At 42.5% G+C, this 22,244-nt stretch overlaps 1 protein-coding gene and 1 non-coding gene across 3 annotated transcripts in view; both read left to right on the forward strand.

The window, feature by feature from the left end:
• SERTAD2 (SERTA domain containing 2) overlaps positions 1 to 22,244 on the forward strand; it is a 112,599-nt gene that overhangs the window by 74,137 nt on the left and 16,218 nt on the right. The window contains exon 1 of one of the 2 annotated variants that reach the window (XM_043917654.1): positions 15,191 to 15,517. The exons of the other annotated variant lie outside the window; for it this stretch is intronic. The gene's annotated coding sequence lies outside the window, so the exon portion shown is untranslated. Of the gene's footprint in view, positions 1 to 15,190; positions 15,518 to 22,244 lie in introns of those variants that run through there. 2 annotated transcript variants of the gene reach the window in all.
• Positions 21,101 to 21,207, forward strand: LOC122704086. The gene has a single exon (XR_006343718.1). It is a non-coding gene; the product is annotated as a U6 spliceosomal RNA (small nuclear RNA).

Below are 22,244 nucleotides of genomic sequence, written 5' to 3' on the forward strand. Positions count from 1 at the left end.
TCCCCCGTGATTCAGTGGTCTGTGTCCTTGGACCTCACCTGTGGTTACAAACATACTCATAAAGCCATCTACTGTCTCCCTTGGAGGTCTGAAGGTGGGTAGTCCCATCGTCAGTTGTTCCTATCAGCTCATCGGCTCAGTGAACACCTTCAAGGACCCAGGCTCCGCCTGGACCTTTCCCCACCACCTGTGGTCCTTAGCCTTCTAACATCGTGCACACAGAATGGCTGCCACAGCTCCAGGGACCACATCCTCCTACGGTCAGAAGGAGACAAAGAGCTCTTCCTGCATGCCCATATGTCTTCCATTTTTTAATCAGAGAAGAAAAGTTCCCAAGGCTCCCAGCAGACTATCCCCTCTACCCACTGGGCCAGAACTGCACCACCCAGCATTACCTCCAGCAGCAAGAGAGGCCAGAAAGCAGGAAACCCCAGACCAGAGTGCATGCGCGCTCAGTCGCTTCAGTCATGTCCATTGTGTCCAACTCTTGGCGACCCTGTGGACCGTAGCCCGCCAGGCTCCTCTGTCCATGGGATTCTCCAGTAAAGAGTACTTGAATGGGATATGATGCCCTCCTCTAGGGGATCTTCGTGACCCAGGGATCAAAGCTGCATCTCCTGCATTGCACACAGGTTCTTTACTGCTGAGCCACTAGGGAAGCCCCCTAGACCAGAATACTGTCTCAAAACACTCTCCTGTTCTCCTCCTCCTGGAAACCTTTGTGTACCTCAAAGGACACTTACCTCTCACCCAGCTGGTGCCTCCCTCCTCCAGAGATGACCCCTTAGGCACAGGTCTTTGTGCCTTTTAACATCACCTCACATGCCACCAGTGTCACCGTTCACTTGGAAAGAAAAAAAAAAACGTGCATTTTCTTATTTAATCTTTATAACCCTTTGAGGTGGATAATATTTTCCCTTCTTTACAGTGAAGAACCAGAGATGGAGAAACATGCCCACAATTCACAGTGGAAATCTCATTGGTCGCTGATCCGCCTTAACTGTGAAGCTCAGGCTCTTACCATCACACCAGCTCCAGCAGTGATTCTCTGCTGTGTGCTATTCCTAGTACATCTTTGAATATCAGGGTTTGGGCACAGTTGAAGAGATTACAAAGTCACGGCAACACTAAACAAATCAGTCATTATAACCCAGTCACTATCACTGGAGGGTTTTAATAGAGGAGTGAGGCGACCCGACTTTTGTTTTAAAAGGGTCCTTGACCACTCTCTTGAGGCTACATGGTTGGGGCCAAGAGTATTGCAGTATTTGCTTCCCATCTGACTCAAGGTCAAGCCAAAGTCATTGCGTTGGCGTCTAAGGTCCTCTGCACCCTGCCCCCGCTTCCCTTTCCCTCCTCTCTGCCCATGCTCCTCTCCCCTCCTCCTCACTGTGCCCTGAAGTCCCTGCGCCCTTGGGCACACACCCCACTGCAGCCCTGCTCACTTTTTCTGTTCCTCCTGTCAGGAAAACTGGTACTTGACTTGAGTCTTCACCTTCAGATCTTCGCTCAAACATCATTCTCTCAGTGAGGCTTTTCTAAACCACTTCTTCAAAATTGCCCCCCACCCCACACAGACACACCCAAGCACACGTTCCCTATCCTGCTTCACTGCTTTGTTTTCCCCTAGAACACCTAATTTCTGTTATGCTGTGTAATTGACTCTTCTCTCTTTTCTCTTTCCCCTCGCTGGGATGTAAGAGCCATGAGAACAGGGATTTGGGTGTGTTTTGTTTGCTGCCACATTCTCAACTCCTAGAACCTAGGACACAGTGGACATGCGATAAATATGTATTGAATGAATGTATTCTTTATGCATAGCTCTGTTTGGTTCCATGGGGGTAAATTCCTAGAAATGAGATGACCACAGTACAGGATATGGACCTTCTAGGAAATTCCTGATACACATGTCCAAACTCTGCCTTCCCGTTTGAATTCACTTAGAGTTTCATCAGTGGCTATGACGACCTGTCCGCCACACTGAAGTGATGTGAAGTCCCGTCACATTGTTAGCAGTTTTATCTAACTTGCCAGCTTGGTGTATGGCAATTATATTTCTAATTTGTATTGCTTTGATTGGATGCCTTTGTACTTATTTTTTCCCCTGCATTTCCTCCTTCTGTTGAGCATCAGCTTGTGTCCTTTGCCAGTTTGTCTAATTTAGTTTCATTGTGTCTTAATGTACTGTAGTATTAGTGTAACTGAGCCATAGAATTAGGTTAGGTTAGGTTACTAAGTCTTTGTTATCTGCTTTGCACATATTTTTCCAGGTTTGTCATTTTTCTTTTAATTTTGCTTATGGTGTTTCTTGATGTATAGTTTTTTAGTATAATTTGTTTTAATTTTATAGTTCTTTTTTTGCTTTATGTTTGGAAAACAAATCTTGTCTACCTCTAAGATCAGTTATTCATCTATAATTTTTTTTAGTTCTCTTACATTTTTAAAAATTATTTTATTATTTAGTTAATCTCTTGTGTTTTTTCATATTGTGTGAGGCAAAACTCTAACATCCATTATTCACCTTAAATTGTTAACTGTTGCACTAACAATGCCATTTTTAGAATATACTAAATCTTTATACTAAGGTCTGTTTCAAGTATTTCAGTGCAGATCCATCTATATTTTTCTTTTGCCAGAACCCAACTTTGTTAGTTATTACAGCTTTTTAATACATTCTTTAAATTTTATTTTATTTTTTTCATTTGTTGATTATTATTAATAAATTTTACGCTCATTCTGTCAAGTTCTGTAATAGATGAGGAGTTAACATCCTAAAATAAAAATCAGATTGTGCCTCTCTCCCATGGAAAGTCTTTTAATGACTCCCTCCCTCCTTCAGGATATAAAGGCCAGACCCTTCAATGTGGCATCCAAGTCCTTCCTAGATGTGCCCAGTCAGACTCTCTGGTCTGGATTATTGCTACTCCCTGCTTGTGATTTACACTTCAGATCCTCACCCATGTTCTCTGCTGTTTCTCACCTTCCCATTTCTGCTGCTCCATCTGCCTTTAATGACCTTAACTAACCACCATTTACCCTAAGATCCGTCACCGCCTCCCTGTTTTCACACTGGTCAGGCTCTGTGGCCACTCATGTGTATCCATCGTCACCCTACGCCTGTCTGTGTCAGCATGCAACCCGCTGTGTCACAGTGATGAGTTAGTCTACCCTCTGAACTCAGTGGGAGCATCTCTTGTTCATTTTGCATTTCTTGTACCTGGTATGCTACCTGTCATGCCATAGGTGGTGTAGATGGATTAGAGGAGAATATCTAGGACTGGAAGTCAGGAAATAGATTGTTGCAATAATGAAAGTGAAAGATAATATGGCCTTGACCAGGGCAGTGGTGGAGAAATGGAGAGGAGGGGACATATTTGAAAAACATTTAAGAGAGAAAATTGATAGGATTTTATGTCTGGTTAAATGTGATACAAAAGGAGAGAGAAGAAACTTAGAATCTCAGATTTCCAACTTAAGACACCAGGGATACCTTATTGGTGGTTGTTGTTTAATCACTAAGTTGTGTCCAACTCTTTTGCGACCCCATGGACTGTAGCCCACCAGGCTCCTCTGTCCATGGGATTTCCCAGGCAAGAATACTGGAGTGGGTTGCTCCAGGGAATCTTCCCAACCCAAGGATCGAACCCTCATCTCCTGCATTGGCAGGTGGATTCTTTACCACTGAGCCACCAGGGAAACCCTCCTTGTTGCTACCTTAACCATATTTAAGCGTTCAGAAGGAGGAACAAGTTTAAGGAGGATAAGATTAGGACAATTTTAGATGTGCTGTGAGTTGGAGATGCCTTTATACTACCCGGTGAAAATATCTAATAGGTAATGAGATAGAAATAGGCTAATTATATACTATTATTGTTCAATCCTGGAGAAGGAAATGACAACCCACTCCAGTAGTCTTGCCTGGAGAGTCCAACGGACAGAGGAGCCTGGCAGGCTACAGTCCATATGGTCGCAAAGAGTTGGACATGACTGAAGCAACTTAGCACACACATTGTTCAACCTAGGACACTTCTAAGATTGAAACAGGGTGCTGTTACTAATTATGCGAGGACAAGCATAAATTTGGTATGACCCTGACAAACTGGGATATATGTATGGTCTTTCTCTATATAAAGCTCAGATATGAACCTCAAAGAGAAAGGTCTAGAATGTGATTAGTGATTTGTGAATCATTAGCATATAGATGCCCTGAGAGTGGGTGAAGTTGCCTCATGAAGATTCCGATATCCTAACCAACCATCACCATCATCCACTCACCTTTGTAATCTTCTCTGGTCCCAAATTGCAGTAGAGGATGATTATTTTTTAAAGTGAAGACCTATAGGTTTATAGGGTGGTAAGAGGAAGAGGAGCCAGCAAAGGAACAAGTAGCCAGAGAGATAAGAACCAGGAGTTCAACCAGAGTTACTGAAAGAAATGGTTGGAGGCAGTCATTAATGTCAAATGCTATAGATAGGTGTTCAGTCAGTGAGGAACTGAGAAGTCTCCATTGGCTTGGCATTTAGGGAGTAATGGTGCTCTTTTCAGAGGTTGTCAATATATTTTTTTTGTGAAGCCAGAGGAAGTAGGTGGATCTAAAACCATGAAGGGTAAAGACAGCAGTTGTTGTTAGTTGCTAAGTCGTGTCCGACTCTTTGCAACCCCCCATGGACTGTAGCTCTCTAGTCTCTGTCCATGAGACTTCCCAGGGAAGAATACTGGAGCCGGTTGCCATTTCCTTCTCCAGGGGATCTTTCCAGCCCACGGATTGAACCTGGGTCTCTTGCATTGTCAGAATTCTTTACCTCTGAGCCACCAGGAGCCACCAACATTCCTGCAGCATTGAAGCAGGGGAGGACTGTTTCTTGTTTTAAAAGTGAAGAGGGAGAACACCAAGTCTGTAATTTATTGACTGCAGGAAGGAGCCAGTAGAGAGGGCAAGGCTGAGTGTGTAGGAGAGGAAGAAATACTAGTCTGCAGTCATATTTAAGCTGTTCTACTCAGCCTAATTTTCTTGTCTGGGGTACCTGTGCTGTACTATAGTTGAATGCCACCAGTCTGTTCCAGTAGCAGTCACTGAGACTTTAAAAACCATTCTTTAAATGTTTTTTCTGTTTAGTTGGCTTGGGATCTAGGTTTTTCTCCCTCTTTTTCACTACAGACTCAAGATGTGAGACTTTGAATACAATATGTGTCTTATAGATGCATTGATTTGCTGAAATGTCACTGGCAAAGTGTTGATAACCCATCCGTTTAGGTTTATGGGTTGATATGATAGTGTCTTTGTTGATAGATTTAGAAACATACATTGCAGATGAAAATATTCTTTTGGGACCTGTCAACAAAGACACTATCACATCAACCCATAAACCTAAACGGATGGGTTATCAACCATTAGAAGGAAAAGTGAGTTTTACACCGAGAGTTGATTCCCCCCACCCCGCCTTGAGAAGCTCCATTAAGGAAAAAATTGTTAAGTTTCCGAATAGAAACCGTTCCGTTTTCTGATCTGCTACTTCATAGTAAGAAGTTCAGTTCTAAGGTTAACTTCCTCAGAGAGAAGAAGGCAGGGACAGCAGCAAAAGGAAAAGGAAGGTTTAATTGCTCTGCAAAGGCCCAAACATGCTCTGAAAAGTAAAGATTTCAGGCTTAATGTGCACGGAACAAAAGGCCGTTGTGAGCTGTGTATAAGAGTTGGTGAGAGTTTGTATTCTGCCCCTTTTTTCTGTGGGAGTTATTTCCTGTTGTTGACTAGAGTTCTTTATTTAGAACCACCTAGCTTCAGAATGCCTGCTAGCGAGCAGAAAAGTGTGTATTTAAAACATAGGCTTATTTCAAGACAGTCTCTAAAAAAAAAAGTTACACTACCCATGCGCTGAGAGAGCACCACCTTCCCAGAGATCAAGAGGGTATGGGGGCTTTATTCCTATAACCCTGCATGGAGGGACACAAAGAAGAGAGAATCAGAATGCATTTGGGGTAGCAGGAAATGGTCAACCGAACACCCAGTGGAAGATAGTTCACCAGGAAAGAGTGTTTTCATTGTCTTTTTAAAACAAAACAAGATTTCACTTTTTAGGGCTAGATGCATGATAAGAAAGTAACAGGAAGCCTTACATATTTTGTAAGGAAGCTTTTATCCTTTCTAGCATGGGTGGGCTGCTGTCCGTAGGATCCCACAGAGTTGGGCAATACTGAAGTGACTTAGGATGCATGCATGCATTGGAGAAGGAAATGGCAACCCACTCCAGTGTTCTTGCCTGGAGAATCCCAGGGACAGAGGAGCCTGGTGGGCTGCCATCTATGGGGTCTCACAGAGTCAGACAAGACTGAAGCGACTTAGCAGCAGCAGCAGCAGCAGCATGATAGAAGTTAGCCTGATGGGTGAGAAATACACCCCAAATACTGGCTTTAAACCAATTATTCTCTCATACTTGCCTTGTCAGTTGGGCTTCCTATTAACAACTTTCAGTTACGCTAGCACTGTCATTGAGTTTTGCAGTCTGTTATTAAGAGAGAGAGAGAAGGACAGTATGCATGTGCATGTGTGCTCAGTCATGTCTGACTTTTTGCAATCCCATGGACTATAGTCTGCCAGTCATATCAAATGAGTAAAAGGAATTAAGTCATTACTGAAATAATGAAGTTAAATGCATGAAATATAAATATTACCCATTGCTTTATTAATAGATATTAGAAGTTGTGGGAAAAAACCTTACAAAGTTCTATTTTATGGGAACCATAAAAAAGGGAAGAAAATGTATTTTTTAATGTCTTGAAATCTAAAACAGTACATTTAAATGGTTTGCTACAACATATTTATTTGCTTTTCATGTTTTTAACAAAGAAATTTGTAGTCTCTCTCCCTGATTCCAGTACTCCTCCATTTATGAAAATTAACCACTTTCCTGAATATTTTTGGTCTCTAATGTTTTTATTCTATAATTGCATTCATCTGTATTGGTAAACAATATATAACATTGTTTTGCATGTTGTAAAGTATTTTATATAAATGATATTATACTGTACATACTTTACAACTGGCTTTATTTTACTCAACATTGTTTTTGAGATTTAACCATGTTGATATTTGGTAACCGTAGTACTTCTTAACCACCATAACTTTCAAATGTATTGATTAATTCTCCTTTAGCTATTACAAGCAAAACTACTATAAACATTCTTCTATGTCTCCATGAGGGATGAAAACAAGAGTCTCTCTAGATTTAGCCCTTCTCATCCAGAATTCCTCCAGAAAATTAAGCCCCAGTACCCTAAAGCAGAGGAGGGCATGGCAGCCTACTCCAGTAGTCTTGCCTGGAGAATCCTCATGGACAGAAGACCTGGTGGGGTGCAGTTCATGGGGTCGCAAAGAGTCAGACACGACTGGGTGACTAAGCATGCATGCAATGCATCCTAAGGCATCTATTGTATGTAATGAATTGTCTCCTGTCCTGTAAGTCTAGAATGGTTCACGTTTGGGGCTAGAGCTGGAGACTGATACCTGCTCCTAACAGCGATCACACCAATCTCTTTGTAATGCTTGAGTTCAGTGGGGAGGTTTGAAATCAGCCCCGGTGGGGTATTTACACCACAGAAATCAGCAAATGCTTCAAAAAGGGCTTCTTTCCTTCTTTCCCCATTCTCCACCCCCACCCCCACCCCAGCCAGTTGTTAAACATTTACCAGCAACCACTGGTTCTTACCTTTATACCACCCTTGGGAGAATTGAGGAAATAGTCACTTGAATTCTTTTCTATAGGGCTTATTTTCTCATGCAACCCTCATGGAGAAAGACTGCAGGTATGTGGGCAGGGTGTGTGCATATCCAGCTCCACTAGCTAATGTCACATTATCTCCAAAGTGGTCAAGTGGAGAGCTGTGAACTAACCTTTTATAATTTGCATTTTTCCTGTAAACTGAGGAGATTGAGTATCTTCACGTTTGTTGGATATTTGAGTTTCCTCTTTTTACCCATTTTTCTGTTGGTTTTATATTAAAAAAAAAAAAACTGACTCGGAGTTTCTTTTTTACTTCTAAATATTAATCTTTTGTTGATTATATGAATTATATCCCATCACTCAATGGTCTTTCACTTGTCTTTATCTTGTTTATATTGTATTTTATTTAATGGATGTTTAATTTTTAATATAATCCAAGTTATTGGTCTTTTTCTTTATAGTTTGTGCATTGGCTGTCTTATTTCTTTTCTTCTGTTTTTGACTGTGCCAGGTGGCATGTGGGATCTTAGTTCCCCAACCACGGACTGAGCCCACGCCCCCTGCATTAGAATCATGAAGTCTTAACTACTAGACCGCCAGAGAAGGCCCTGGCCATTTTGTTTCTTAATAGTCAAAGTCTCAGCAGGAAACAGTATTTCACTCAAATGATTCAACTAAAGAGACATAAATGATGGGACTTTTGACAGAGATGTGACAAAACTTGAAGCATGGAAGACCAAGAACTTAGATCTTACTATCCTCAGGTCTACAGGGGAAAGGGGAGGAAATGGTGTTGCTAGAATCTATGAGAGTGAGTGCCCTGGAGAAAGGGCCACCTGCAGAAACTGTGGCTATGTGGTCCTGCTCTAACAGGAGCCCAAAGTAGGAAGGAGCAGGGAAGAAATAGCCCAACCTCTCTCCCCTCTGACCCAGTGGTCTCTTTCTGTTGAGGAATCCAGCTGGAAGCTGGTTGGCAAAGGTGCTTGGTCCCTAGGGGTCAACATTTCCAGGCACAGAGCAAAGAAGAGAATGAATCTTAAGCAACAGAATAATCACACATTCCTTATTCTGAGCCCATAAATCATTTTCGTATATTCTCTCCTAAATGTTTTTAAGTTTTGTTTCACATATTTAGACATTAGTCCACCTGAAATATTTTTTAAAAAAAAATCTGAGGTACCTAATTTTATTTTTCATGGAGGTAACCGGGTGACCTTTACTCATATATTGAATAGCCTATTCTTTCCCACTGATCTGTTGCCTCACCTCTGTCATACTTTATGCTTACACATATGTGTGGTTCTGTTTCTGCACTCTTGATGCTGTTCTGCTGATCTATTTATCTCTTGCCAGCACCACTCTGTTTTAATTACTAGAACTTTTTAATAAGCCTTGATATCTGTTAGGCCACATCCTCCATCTTGTTCTTTAAACTTATTAAAGCTATCTTTTGTCCTTTGTAATTTCAGATGATTTCTGGATTTGCTTAAGTTCCATGGGCAGGGGGGAGGGGAGCATTGGGATTTAAGTTGGAATCACATTTAACTTATTGATGCGTTTTGGGGAGACTTGAATAGTATTTCAAGTATTCTTGTCCATAAATGGTGTGGCTCTCCATTAACTCTTTTCATCTGATAAACTTTTGGAAAGGTTTTTATTTTCTCACTTTTCATTTTTGGTTGTAATGTGGAAATAGTAATTCTGGAGTCTTTATCTCTAGAGCTTTTTTTTTAAATCACTAAAACTGAAAGCATGATGTCTAACAGTTCTAAAGTGGTAACAAATTAGGATTGATTGAAAATGAATGATTCATCAAAATTCTTTTCAACCTTTTATAATTTGGGCTTTAATTTTTTAAAGAAAAGTAAACAGAAATACAAATGATGTTAAAATTGCCATTACTATTCCCACAAAAGCTGTTTATCAGCTGTCCCAGTGTGTACTATGCTGCCCTCTGTGTAATGAAGCCAAATGAATCACCGTAGCCAGTGTCAGGGAATCTGACACTTCTTCAATGAGGTTTTTTTTTTTTAATTTGATATGACTCTTTCATATGTATATTTTCTTTTAAAAGAATCATCTTTAGGAACAACTAAATACATGCATTGTTTGAGCAAACTCAAGTTTGTGGAGAGTACATTATTTGTAACAGAACAGAACGGCAGTGGGCGTCAATGCTATAGATGATATTCTCGTGGTATTTGCTGCCATCCACTCTCCTTTCTAAATTTGGTGTTACAGATTCAACTTCTGTTTTCAAAAAGGGAAGTTACATATAGCTCATTCACACTATTATTTTCTCCTTAAAAGCCAGTTTCTCTGATAATTGACCATTTAAGGAGTTTCATACACCTCAAACAAGACTTCTCTAAAGACAGCAGTTTTGAAATAAATATTACTTAGAAAGATAACCTTCAATATTTAAAGCATGTTTAGGAAAACCATTGATGAGTTGCACAAATGTATCTAATGTAACATTGCTGTTTATCTGAATAGTTTACCTTGGTTTCTTCGTACTCAGCTTTCACTTTGCCTTTCTGAAATTTTAAGTGTAAAAATATTTTAATTTAAAATATATATTTTTTCAATTTAAAGCAAATATTATTGGACAGTTAGATAATTTTGGAAAAGTCTTGTTTATTCTGGCAACATGTCTTTAAAGAACAATTCTGCATTGGTGACTAAAAGATAAAATCTTGCTTAAGTGTTCCTTCTCCTCCAGAAAACCAATAAAAATTCACAGTGGCAAAGTAGTCATTCATTTTTTTTGTCTTTTGCACTGTTCCCATTTAAACTGTGTTCTCTGCCCACATGTTTATTTTTAATGATACTTCATAGTATCATACTTAATAGTCTGAAGTCAGAGGTATTTCCTGGGCATCTATACACATTAAAGCTTTGACCTTTTTTTCACTTCTTAAAGTAGAAGTTTTATATCTGGGACTTCAAAAAGTGGCTTAAATATGTTATTTACACTCCCCAAATCACCCTACTTCTCTTAAATGACCTCTTTACTCATAGGTGATTTAAAGGTACACAATCTTAGATCATTTCTACAACAGATATGAGAATGTGTGTCACAGAAAATAGGATGTGAAGTTGGTTTTATATTCTTTCAAACTCCTCTGTGAAGGTAGTCCCCATTGTAGCCACCTTTTCATAGACTCTTAGCTCTGGGAAGGGGCTACAGGAACCTTTGGGCCCTAGTGCCTCATCTGGCGGGAGGTGGACACAGCCCTCAAGATGGGAAGGCCCTGATTCAGCTTCCTTGCTGACTGTGGTTGAAGAACTACACTTGAGATCTTCTGACCAACCACATGTGCTCTTTTCACCAGAACCAGTGCTAATCCTTAATCTGTGACATGGCAGATTAAGAAACTAAAAAGTCAGTGATCAGTCATAGTGATTAATTTGTACAAGATCTTCAAACTCCTACTCCAGGACTCTTCCTCTTATCAGGCTTGGTCCCAGGAACAAGGATGGTCTGGAGGCTGCACAATTTCTAACATTCATACAAGTTTTCTAGGGAAGCCAGAAGTGCCAGGTACCTTGAGAAGAAAGTGAATTGCTTAAGAAGGGAGCATGGTTTATGGACAGGAAGTCCAGGGTCAACATGCAGATAGGCCAGCATGTAGAGGCCAGAGAGGTAGAGCTGTCTGGGGAACTGAGGACAAGGAGAGAGGTTTCTGAGGAGCACCCACCAGCCGTGGAGAAGCAGCATCTGGCAGGAAGGGAGCACTGAAGAACTGTCACCAGGGAAGGCTTTCTCTTTCCAGCTGAGAGAAGATGAAAGCAAAAGCCGGAGTGTCTAAGGAGAGCCACTCCATTTATCAGAGGATTTTACCAGGAAATAGTGGCCAGTGAAGTAGGGAGGAAGCTCATGCTCAACAGAAGCCATCTCGTCTAGAAACAGAAGGGACTAATCAAAGATACCAGAAAAAAGAAAAGAGTTTCAAGAGCGTCTTATTCCAATATCATCATTAAGATTTTGTTCTAAATTAGGATTTAAATATTGTCAGATCTTTAAAAGAGAAAAAGGTGTGTTCACTCACAGGAAAATGACTCTTTCTCAGAACACAAGGGGCCATCCTTGCAAAGCAGCCTAGTAACAGTGAGGGAAACTGCAAGAGTGGCTCTTCACTGGAGTTGAAGCTCTGTTCTTGTGAAGCATGACTGCAAGGACAGGCAGGAGAAAGCCTGACGTGAAGAGCTGGGCAAAGAGATGGAGAAGACTTTGCAGAGGCAGATGAGTTAACCAGCTCCTTTGGTACCGTCAAGTTTTAACTTGCCAGTGGCTGAAAAGTACTGAACCTGTTTGTGCTGTCTTTGTGAGAGTGTTCATTAGTTTTCCTAGTCATCCTATCCTGTGTCAACTCTCTGATAATCAGTTAGGTGATTTGGGACTTCCAGACTTTATTTTGAAGATTTACTAATAGATTTTAGTGATCAGTGAATGGGAAGTCCACATTCAGTTAGACTCTCTGTATTTTCTATGAAAAGATGATTTAACCCAGCTGGCTATATTATTGTGTTTAATAACTGAAACATTTATGGGGGGGGGTGCGTAAGGTCAATATTTCCAGGGTATATAGATGGATGATTATGACCGGTATTTCTTGTGAAATTTGAAAGATAAAACAAAATGAGAGAGGGTAAGTTTGAAAACTGCTGTGAAGTCTTTCTCAGTTTATATAGCTAGCTTGTCCTTGTGTCAATTCTTTGGTGCATATTAATTAAGTGCTAAAAGTGGCCTTCAGTTAGTGCAGTCATCTGGTCATTTGCAAGACGTGAGGGTACAGAAACTTTCAAGAGAAGCAGTGAAGTGCAAACTAGTACCCAGAACCACAAAGCAATGTTGAGAAGTACCTCTCTGAAATTAAACTCATGAGTATTTTTAAAAATTACCATCACAGTCCTATACTTACAAGAGCAGTGTTTCTTTTCTCCCTAAACAGATATGTTCCTGATAGTTAAATGTGGATGACTGGCCTAATTTCTTGTATGTGCAAGTGAGAGGGAGAAACTCTAAATCCTGAGGGTAGGATTATTTTAAATGGGCTTTTAAGTGTCCCAGAGAGTGAAAGTGTGAAAACCACACTTATGTGTTCACTAAGCATTTCTTGTTCATTTGCTAGGAATAAACAATATTTTTTTTAAAAAAATCATGCATACTAAAGGGAGTTGACTTCAAAAGCTCTGGGAGGGCCTTTCCTTAGCCTCATGGAGTTGGATTCCCAGGGCCAGGCAGGAATTGCTGTGCTGGGCTGTGGGGGACTTGGCCCTAGGAGAAGGGACTGTGTACCACCTGGTGAGGGACCACATGAGCAGATGTTCAAATGAACACTTCATGCTTTGACTTCTTGGTAAAAGATGCCAGAATCTCAAAGTAGGGGAAGTGGGACACATATATAACGTAGATACCTGTATATAACATATATAAAATGATAAGGCATTTACCTTCAAAAGTGTGGGAAGGTGAAAAATACTTTACCCCAGAACTCAAGATTGCTTTCCTTAGAACTCAGACCTTTACTGAGCGCACACAGAATTCGTGCTTCAGCAAAATCATGCGTCCACTCTGGAGACACAGAAATTGTCACTTTGATCTTTAGTTCTTCCAGTAATTCATTTGCTAGAAAATATCCAAGTGTCACAAAAATTATGCAAGTCTAACTTGCTGCTCACTTTAATTTATGAATAACAGTTTAAATTTATTTTAAATTCAAGAGAGCCTCTGGCCTCCACTACAGAGATACCACAGGATTATTGCAGCTTCTATTTCAATGGCTTCTCTTTAAAGTGAATGGGTTGTTCAGAATCTGTTAGTAGTGTCCTCTCTGAAAGGCAGAATTCTGGAAATGAAAAATATCTTGGTCTCATGGCAAAATGTTTGTGAATACTGTACCACTTAGGCACAAACTGAGCAGGATGTGCTGAGGGCCCCAAGCACGACTTCCACGATGAGTAATTTGGAATGCCATTGTAATGAAATTTTCCAAAGATATCCATAAATCACTAGCTTTTAGCACTGGCTATACTTAAAAAAGAAAAATTTGTGTAACCTTTTGATTATATCGAGAGTCCAGTAAAAAATCTTTTTCATTCCCTTTCAAGATAAAACTAGAAACATTTTCTTCTCTACCAACATTTTAGCCCAGGTTTAATTTCAATAATATCCTCAATCTGATTGATAACAAATCATTACTGCACAGTTCCAATAGGTCTCAACTTGTCTTGATGTTAACGACTTATATCACCTTTATGTTAGGTCTTAAAGCTTTATTATCCTTAAATATAACTAGTATAGTGGAGCATTAAACTCCAAAGAGATCTGAGACGATATTGATTGGGGTGGCAACCAAAATTTCAAGGTGCCTGAATTCCTTTTGGTAACATCTTTAAACTGAATGCGCATGTAATTTTTAAAATAATCATTAATTTTCCAGGGGAGATCTCCTGTCCTAGGACTTTTAAATTTACACCACACACACAAGCCTCCCAAAACTAGTATAAATTTCCCTGATAAATATAGGTAGTTCAAAGCAGAACTTCTTAAGGAGAAGGAAAAGGCTATAGCTGTGAAACTGCGCCTAGGTACCCCCTGCGTCTCCAAGCCAGGCGTCCCTACCTGCGTGGGCTCTGCCGGGTTTGCACCGCGGCTGAAGCCTGCCACGAAGGCTGCAAAGTCGTTTCAGTCCTGTTCCGATAAAGTACTCTTGACTTGGTGACCCATTTCAAGTGTTGGGCTGAGGACACAGCACTCCAGGGGAATTTGTCCCCACCTCCAGCCGGAGCTCCCATCCCGCCCCTCGGACACTCCGAGGGCCACTCTTCTGTCCGGAGACGCAGGCATCGGAGAGCGTCTCAGCTGCGGACGCGCGGCCCCCGCCCTCCCGGGACGCCTGTCTCGAAAACCCCGCGGGCAGCGTGGATACCATACCGCGCCCCGGGGTCGGATTTTTCTCTTTCCCCATCCACCCCCGCCCCTCGGCCCCGGGACCCTGCCTGCCCGGCTAACCGGCCCCAAGTTGCCGAATAGCTGAGATGCTTGTCATATTTGCGGTCGCGCGACTCAGCGGTCTGTGCGCGCGCGGCACTCGCTGCCGCCTTTGTCACTAGCGGCTCCGTCATTTGCATGAGTGGTCTGAGGGGATTATTGGTGGTTAGTTGTGGTCCCCTGGCCGGAGTGTCTCGTTTCCTCTCCCCTTCTCCTTAAGCTTTTCCTTAAGGAAATCAAGGGCGCGCCGGCTGGGAAGGGAGCCGTGGGCGGCGTTGCCACCCGGCGTCTCGCGTGCTCCGCCTGCCCCTTCCTGCTCCTGGGGCGGCCGGGGCCCCGCTCAGCATTTATCGCGCCTCCCGGGACCGCCGGGGGAGGGGGCGGGGCCCGACCGAGGGGGCGGGGCCTAGCGGTCGAGGGGGCGGGGCAGGCCGAGGGGCGGGGCCTGCTGAGCCCGAGGCCCGGAGCTCGCGGGAGGCTCGCTGGCCGCACGTCACTCCTGCACAGCGAGTGCTGGAGCACTGGCTGCCGCTCGCTCGGTCAGGGCGCCCCCTCCGCCCGCCTCCGGCTTCCTCCTCCGCTGCCTGCCGCCGCCGCCGCCGCCTCCTCCTCCACCATTGTATAATGCTCCGAGCGCGCAGGCAGAGGACGGCGGAGTCTTAGCTTCGGTCTCGCCTCTTGCCCGCTCCCCGGCGCCACCCTCGGGCCCCCGGAGCGGGGGATTCCGCATGGAGCGGGAGTAGCTTGAGGAGTGGGCAGAAACCCCTCCCGATGTGCTAGTTCCCAGGTGGAGCTGCATGTGGTAAGTTCTCCCGGCGCCGGCTTGGAGGGGATTCTCGGATGCGCGGGGCTCCGGGTGGGTGGGGGCAGCGTTGGGACCTGGCCAGGGCCGGGTGAGCCTGGAGGGCGGAGGAGGGGCCCGGGCGGCCGCGAGGGTCGCGGGAGCCTCGGCGAGAGGGACCTGGGTTGAAGCAGGTACCGGGAGGAGCGCTCCCTCCCGCTGCTCCCCGGCCCCGCGCTCTTGGACCCCCGGGGCCGGCGCCAGGGACCCCCGGCGTTCTCGGGCAGATCTGCTGGGGGAAGGGCAGGGGACGGGCAGTCATGGACCGGGGTCAGGAAGGGGTCGGGAGCTAACCAGAGCCCAACGGTGGGGCGGAGGGAGCTCGGAGCTGTCGCTTTTACAGCTGGGATCTGTGTGCGTGTTGTGGCGGTTGTGTTGTTGTGAACGTGCGAGACTTTTTTTTTTTTTTTTTTTTTAAGACTCGTATTGCTGGCGCGACGGCTGCTTCACTTTTCAGTCCTGTGGCCGGGTTTGCATCCAGCTTGCTTTAGTGTATTTCTGTGAGTTGCCCTGTGTTTTAGCTTAGAAACATTCCTCTCTGCCCTCCTTTCGCCCGTGCCCAAGTGAATTGATTTTGAATGTGTATGTTTGTTAAACTTGATGTCTCATTGGTTTTTTAAGTTAGAAATCTACAAGTCATCTTAGTGGTGACCGCCTATGACTGAGAGGGAGGGGGCCGAGGGGAGCCAGCTGTCCCAGGCCCTGGACTTTGTACCAAGACGTGGTGCTGTCAGAGCGCCCCTGCATCGAGAGAAAATCATAAATTCCCTCCCCTCCCCCCGCCTTGGCCAGCAGTTACCTTACTTTTAGCAGAAATAATAGTAATAGATTGAGATGGGAGTAGAATTCTGTGTTTAGCCTTAAATTTCGCAAAAAGATTAGGCATCATTGTCTTAGAATAACTTTTTGCTCCCAAGCTGGTTAGTTTCAGGATGTTTCAGGAGGTGGAGAGTAAGTTTTTACAGGCACTTAATGAGGAAGGGCAATCAGCAAGGTGAGACATCCAGTCTCAGACTGTACCAGTTTTCATTTGAATCAAGCTGGACAGCCTCCTTTGGTCTTAAGGAAGATAGTAAATGTTTTCAAGCTTTGTTCATGAAATATGCTTTGTGATTTCTCAATATATGTTAAGAAATGTCCATAACGTGTGTAAAGAGCCTAGAAGTTGTACTAGCCAATCAGATCCCTGAGGCCTTAAGTGTTCAAAGTAGCCTTTTATAATTAGAGAGGAGTCTCTGACAAGAGTGAAGTGGGCTCTTGGCTCCACTCAACCCCTGGAGGACAGTCCACCTGAGAGCCTCTGCGTTGTTTTGCTGATGAGGGGCTGGGGGGGGCCTAGTTGTTCAGCTACCCAGAAGCCATAACTCACCCCTGGAGCTCCTCCCACTCCTCCCCCTTTTTATAGCAGTCTATTCTGATTTGAGTGTGGTAGGGTGTGCTCTAAGGATGAAAATACCCATCCTGAGATCTCAGCTTCTGGCACGAGCAAGAAGAGCTTGTTTGTGGATCTCCACTTTGCTGTTCATTTCAGCTATTTCTTTGTGGAAAAAGAGATAGATAAATGTTAGGAAGTTTGCCTTTAACTTTGGTGATTTACTTAGAGATATTATATGTTAATGTAAAGTTGTTTATGTTGTTCATCAAGTTTGGAACCCTTTAAAATAACTTTATTTCTTTCCCCTCCTCCTAATTAAAATGTGCATAACCATGTTGCTCTCAGGTGAGAAATCTTATGAAATGGATCGGACAGCCTTTTTTCTTTTTCTTTTTTAACATTCAGCTCTGTTCCTTGGGTAATTACAATAGATAGGAGACTTAAATTTCATAATACCAACCAAGTATAGGACATGAATGTCCTAGGGAACAGTTTTATTGTCAGACGAGTGTCACAGCTTCTTAGGTAACAGCTGCTTGGGCCAGTTTCCCTTAAAAAACTAAGAAAGGGATATTAGCTCACATTTAGAAACTCTTCAGACTTCTGTTTGTGGAATTGTCCCCTTGAAAGCCTTTTATTTAATTGAGAAGCTGAAATATAAACTTTACCCAGTTGCCATGCACTAAATTATTAATAATGAGCATAGTTAAATGGTATTTATTTTGATATTTTAAAACTCAAATTTGTGTAGCTGCTGATAGCTTTTGGCATATGCTATTTTAAACAGTGTTCCAATGGCAGAATAAGTTGCAACACTACTTAGAAAGGTGCACACACACAAAATAGATAAACATATAAGGGGACATTAAAGATACAAATGTACACATGTACAAATAAATCAAGATTTTTTTCTGTCAAAAATTAAACTGACAAAATAAAAATAAAAGCATACTTCAAATTATCGGTAACAAGCTATAGTAAAAGTTTGCCCATAGTCAAAATATTTTACACTTTAACTATTAATAGAGATAAAAACTACAACAGAAACTTTTAGAAGTTTCTTTTGCTGTGATTTCTTGTTAAAAAACAAATACTAATAAAAGCATGAAGTTTTATTTTATATTTTGTTTATATAAAAAAAATCAAGACAACTTTGTTAGTATTGTAACATAGACTTTAAAAATGTGTAGGTTAATATGATATTTTGGAGTATGAACTCTTAACTCACTTGTAGAATTTTTCAAAAATGTTGCTACAGAAATTTCATATTTACTGTTACAGCCTGTCCTGTAGGAGATGGCTGTAGTTGCAGTAGTTTCTTGGCAAAGCAGGGGTGGGGTAGGGGAAGAGAGAGGAGAGAGAGGTGTCTCTGATTACTGAGTGCAAAGATCAGGTGTATGCTCAAGGCACCAGAGGGCAAGCTCCAGTTTTAAGTGAAAATTGCCTTGAAATAAGGGTAACACCCACCTTCACGGTCTTTCCATTAATCAGCACTGACCAGCAGAACAGGATCATCTAAAAATGCGGTGGCCACCACATATGCACAAATCATGTCTTTTCTACCAACTTTTAATAATTATTCCTTTAACAGCCGACAGAAATCCCCAAGCTAGGACTCCTGCTTAAAGAAATGTGTGGATATTTAATTTAATTCTAATAATCTTTTTTTAAAATGTATTTCCACTTGGAGGATAATTGCTTTACAATGTTGGTGTTGGTCTCTGCCATACACTGGCATGAATAAGCCTGTGGCAGGGACACATATGTCCCCTCCCTCTTAAACCTCCGTCCCACCTCCCACCCCATCCCACCCCTCTAGGTTGTCACAGAGCCCCCCAATTGAGCCCCCTGTGTCTTACAGCAAATTCCCACTGGTTATCTACTTTACATATAGTTAGCTCTGATATTCTTGAAGGAAAGAGCAGCTCACCAGAGTTGGCATATCTTTTAAACAAAATGATTGTCTCCAGTGGCCAGTGCAATTGGCGTTAAAGGCAAACTTCTGCCCTCTATACAGATGCTGGGCAGTCCTGTGAGCAGCACTGTCCCCCAGAGTGCCCATCACTCCTTGTGTGGAGCAGTGTCTTTCTCTATGAGCACTGTGTGGCAGTTCATTCTTTGTATGAATCTGTGAATGGCATATGTCAGGCCAAAAAGACGACATTCCTATTCTGGGTAATAAATGGACGCCTTGTTGGCTTTTTTTTTTTTTTCCTTGAAGATCATGAGACAAACAAAACATGCTTGGCTGTCTAAAAATTTTCTTTGAAATAGAAATTCGAAAATAAAAACATACGAATATCTTTGCAAACATATGATTGCTCATAGGACAAAACAGATGCATGTCATTTCAACAAGCACCCCAGACAGACAATGAAAACTCCCTTTTGGAAGGGAATTCGGCTCTCTTTGTGGTCGGAGGGCCCCAGGAGCTAGAAAGCCTCCTTCGTCTCCTCTCAAGGTCTCCCGTCCCTCCTCTGAACTTAAAGGGGAATCCCTGCCTGGAGTCCCAGCAGCCAGCCCCACAATTTGGTGTATCTGTCTTAGCAACCCGGGAGCACAGAAGCCGTGTTCTGCACCCACTGCAGCTTTCAGTTCGGAATGGAGTCGGCATCTGCTGTCTCGTCTGGCCTCCTCTCACACTTGCACGCCCGTGTGTCCAGAGCTGGGCCTGCCAGAACCAGGGCCGAGTGTGCCCGCCCGGCGCCGCCCCGAGTGGAGTGAGCCATGCGGATGCGTGGGGCGGGGGCCGGAGGGAGGAGAGCGGGGGACAGCGCCGGGCCGACTGCGCAACTGCTACAGCAGGTCCGACTAGTTTTAGGTGCCCAAAGGCAGCTTTGTTTCTCTGGTAACTCCGGGTAGCAAGCAGCAGACCTCTGTGCTGAACACTCATTTATGCCTGGCCTTACTATCTGTCCCCTTGCAGAAACCTGTAGCTTCGCAGAGTTGCTCTTTAGTCCTAAGCTTTTTTTTTTCCTTCCTTTTAAAAACCTTCATAGGTGGTTAACTGAAAAGACGAGGCTAAACCAGGCGTTTGTGTGCTTCTGAGGAGTTTCATGAAGTAGAACAGTGAAGGGGAAGGGCTTCTGACTCTTTAGGACACACACACACACACCCCCAGTCACTCCCTCACTCACTCAGCTGTCTCTGTGAACCTGTTCAACAAAAATAAAAAGTATTACTTGATGGTGCCTGTGGTCAGAAAATTAAATAATGAAGCGTTACTTGCTGCTGATCAACCTTTAGCCCCTTGCTCTGCTCTGGCTGACTGCTTATCATTCCACGCCAGCCACAGCTCCCCGGCTTCAGGCAGCCCGGCTGGAGTACCCCACCCTGGTGTTCAGAAGTGTTGAGTTAAACTCAGGGAATCTGAAAGTCCCAAGGTCATCTCTACACCAGAACAGGTTTGCATAAAATTCTAGCCACGCCAATGAGATAACGAGGTGGCAACTGTTTTAATCTGAACCTGTCTTAGTAGTTATTCCATTTTTTAATAATACTTGATACAGATTTGCTTTTCAGATTTCTTCCCTTTTCTTGAGGAGGGAACTTCCATGTGTGTGTACTTCTGTGTCTTCCTTGCTGTCACAGAAAATGGGTCTGGCAGAGGAATTTGAGCCCCGTGGTCTGTAGCTGATGAAGAAATTTTTGCACTGCCTCTGTGCTTGTCATGAACCTGGTGATGGTCTTTTCTGAATAGTTTTTTTTTTTTTTTAACAGACTGCTTTTTAAAATATTTTTATTATGGCCAGAAATAGAAAATAAAATAGATTTTACCCGATGATGGTTGTTAGCTGTCTAGCAGTAGTTGGTTAGCAAATTCAAAACGTGGATTCCTCAAGCGGCACCTGCCTTCTTGCTTCAGAAGCCTCTAAAGATAGGCAGGGTGAACAAGAATGTTCAGGGGTGGCAGTGGGGTGGGGTGGAGGCAAGGTCTCCTTAAAGGTCCTTGAAGCTCCTACAGGTTGAAGTTCTGAGAGGTAGTTTCCTTAGAAAATAAATACGTATTGCTTTCAGTGTGGTACTCTAATTACTTTTATTAGATTTGACTGAGTGACTTTGTGTAAAGTTCTGTGGGTCATTAGTTATCAATGCCCAGAAATCCTCAGGAAGAAATACTTTTTATCTCAAAATAGCCCCAAAGTAATTTTTTTTTTTTTTAAAGAAGGGTGCTCGCTTCGGCAGCACATATACTAAAATTGGAACGATACAGTGAAGATTAGCATGGCCCCTGCGCAAGGATGACACGCAAATTCGTGAAGCGTTCCATATTTTTCAGATCACAAATAAAAAAAGAGAAAAGAAAAAAAAAAAAAGAAGGGCTGCCATATTTACAAAGTATCATTCACTGCCTTCAAGCTTAGTTTGTATCTTCCTTTCCTTTTTCTACTCTGTGAAGAATTAAAGTGTATGAAGTTAAGTTGTCTTTGTAAAACCTTAGGAGTCTGCCTAATTTTTAGAATTAACTAAACATTCTGAATATGTACATTACTTATATGAAATAGATATTTACATAGTAGAATAGTTGTTTCTTCCCTTTCGTGTGTTGGTCGCTTCAGTTGTGTCCGACTCTTTGCAGCCCCATGGACTGTAGCCCACAGGCTCCTCTTTCCATGGGGTTTCCCAGGCAAGGATACTGGAGTGGGTAGCCATTCTCTTCTCCAGGGGATCTTCCCAGTCCAGGGATTGAACTCAAGTCTCCTGCATTGCAGGCAGATTCTTTACCTTGGAACCACAAAGGAAGCCCTTCCTCCCTCTCACGCATCTCTGAAGTATATTTCTTTTATCTTGTACCTTAAATTTTAATACTCATATGTCATATTATAGAAGTGTGATAGTTTTCTTTTTAGGGATAGTTTTCTTTTGAGGAATTCAGATTTAGACTATATAGTACAATGTTTAGACTTACTCAATGAGTAAGGAAATAAAGAATATTTCTCTGGTTTTTCCCTTTAGGTTGCATGTAGAAGTTAGAAGATAAAGTATGTTCTGTATTTTTGAGGACTATAAAGCATGTCTTCTTTTAAGTGATTTTTCACAGTATTAAAGCATTCCCAATTTGAAAACAGAGGAGATTAAAAATTAATAATATCCTTTAGAAACACTTTCATAAAAACACTTCCTAATGTAGCATACTTAGTTTTTGTTAGTTTTATTCAGTGACAAGTTAGTTGGCTAACGAAACCTAGAAGGTAGTAATCTTTTGTTTTAATTAAGATGAAATTTTATTTTCACAGATTTGTTCTAGCAAATTATATTTACCTGTTTTGGTGTGACTGTTTTATGTATCTGAAGGCCTTCTTTTAAAAACAA

The sequence above is a fragment of the Cervus elaphus genome, chromosome 11 (assembly GCF_910594005.1).
Source record: "Cervus elaphus chromosome 11, mCerEla1.1, whole genome shotgun sequence".
Taxonomy (NCBI): domain Eukaryota; kingdom Metazoa; phylum Chordata; class Mammalia; order Artiodactyla; family Cervidae; genus Cervus; species Cervus elaphus.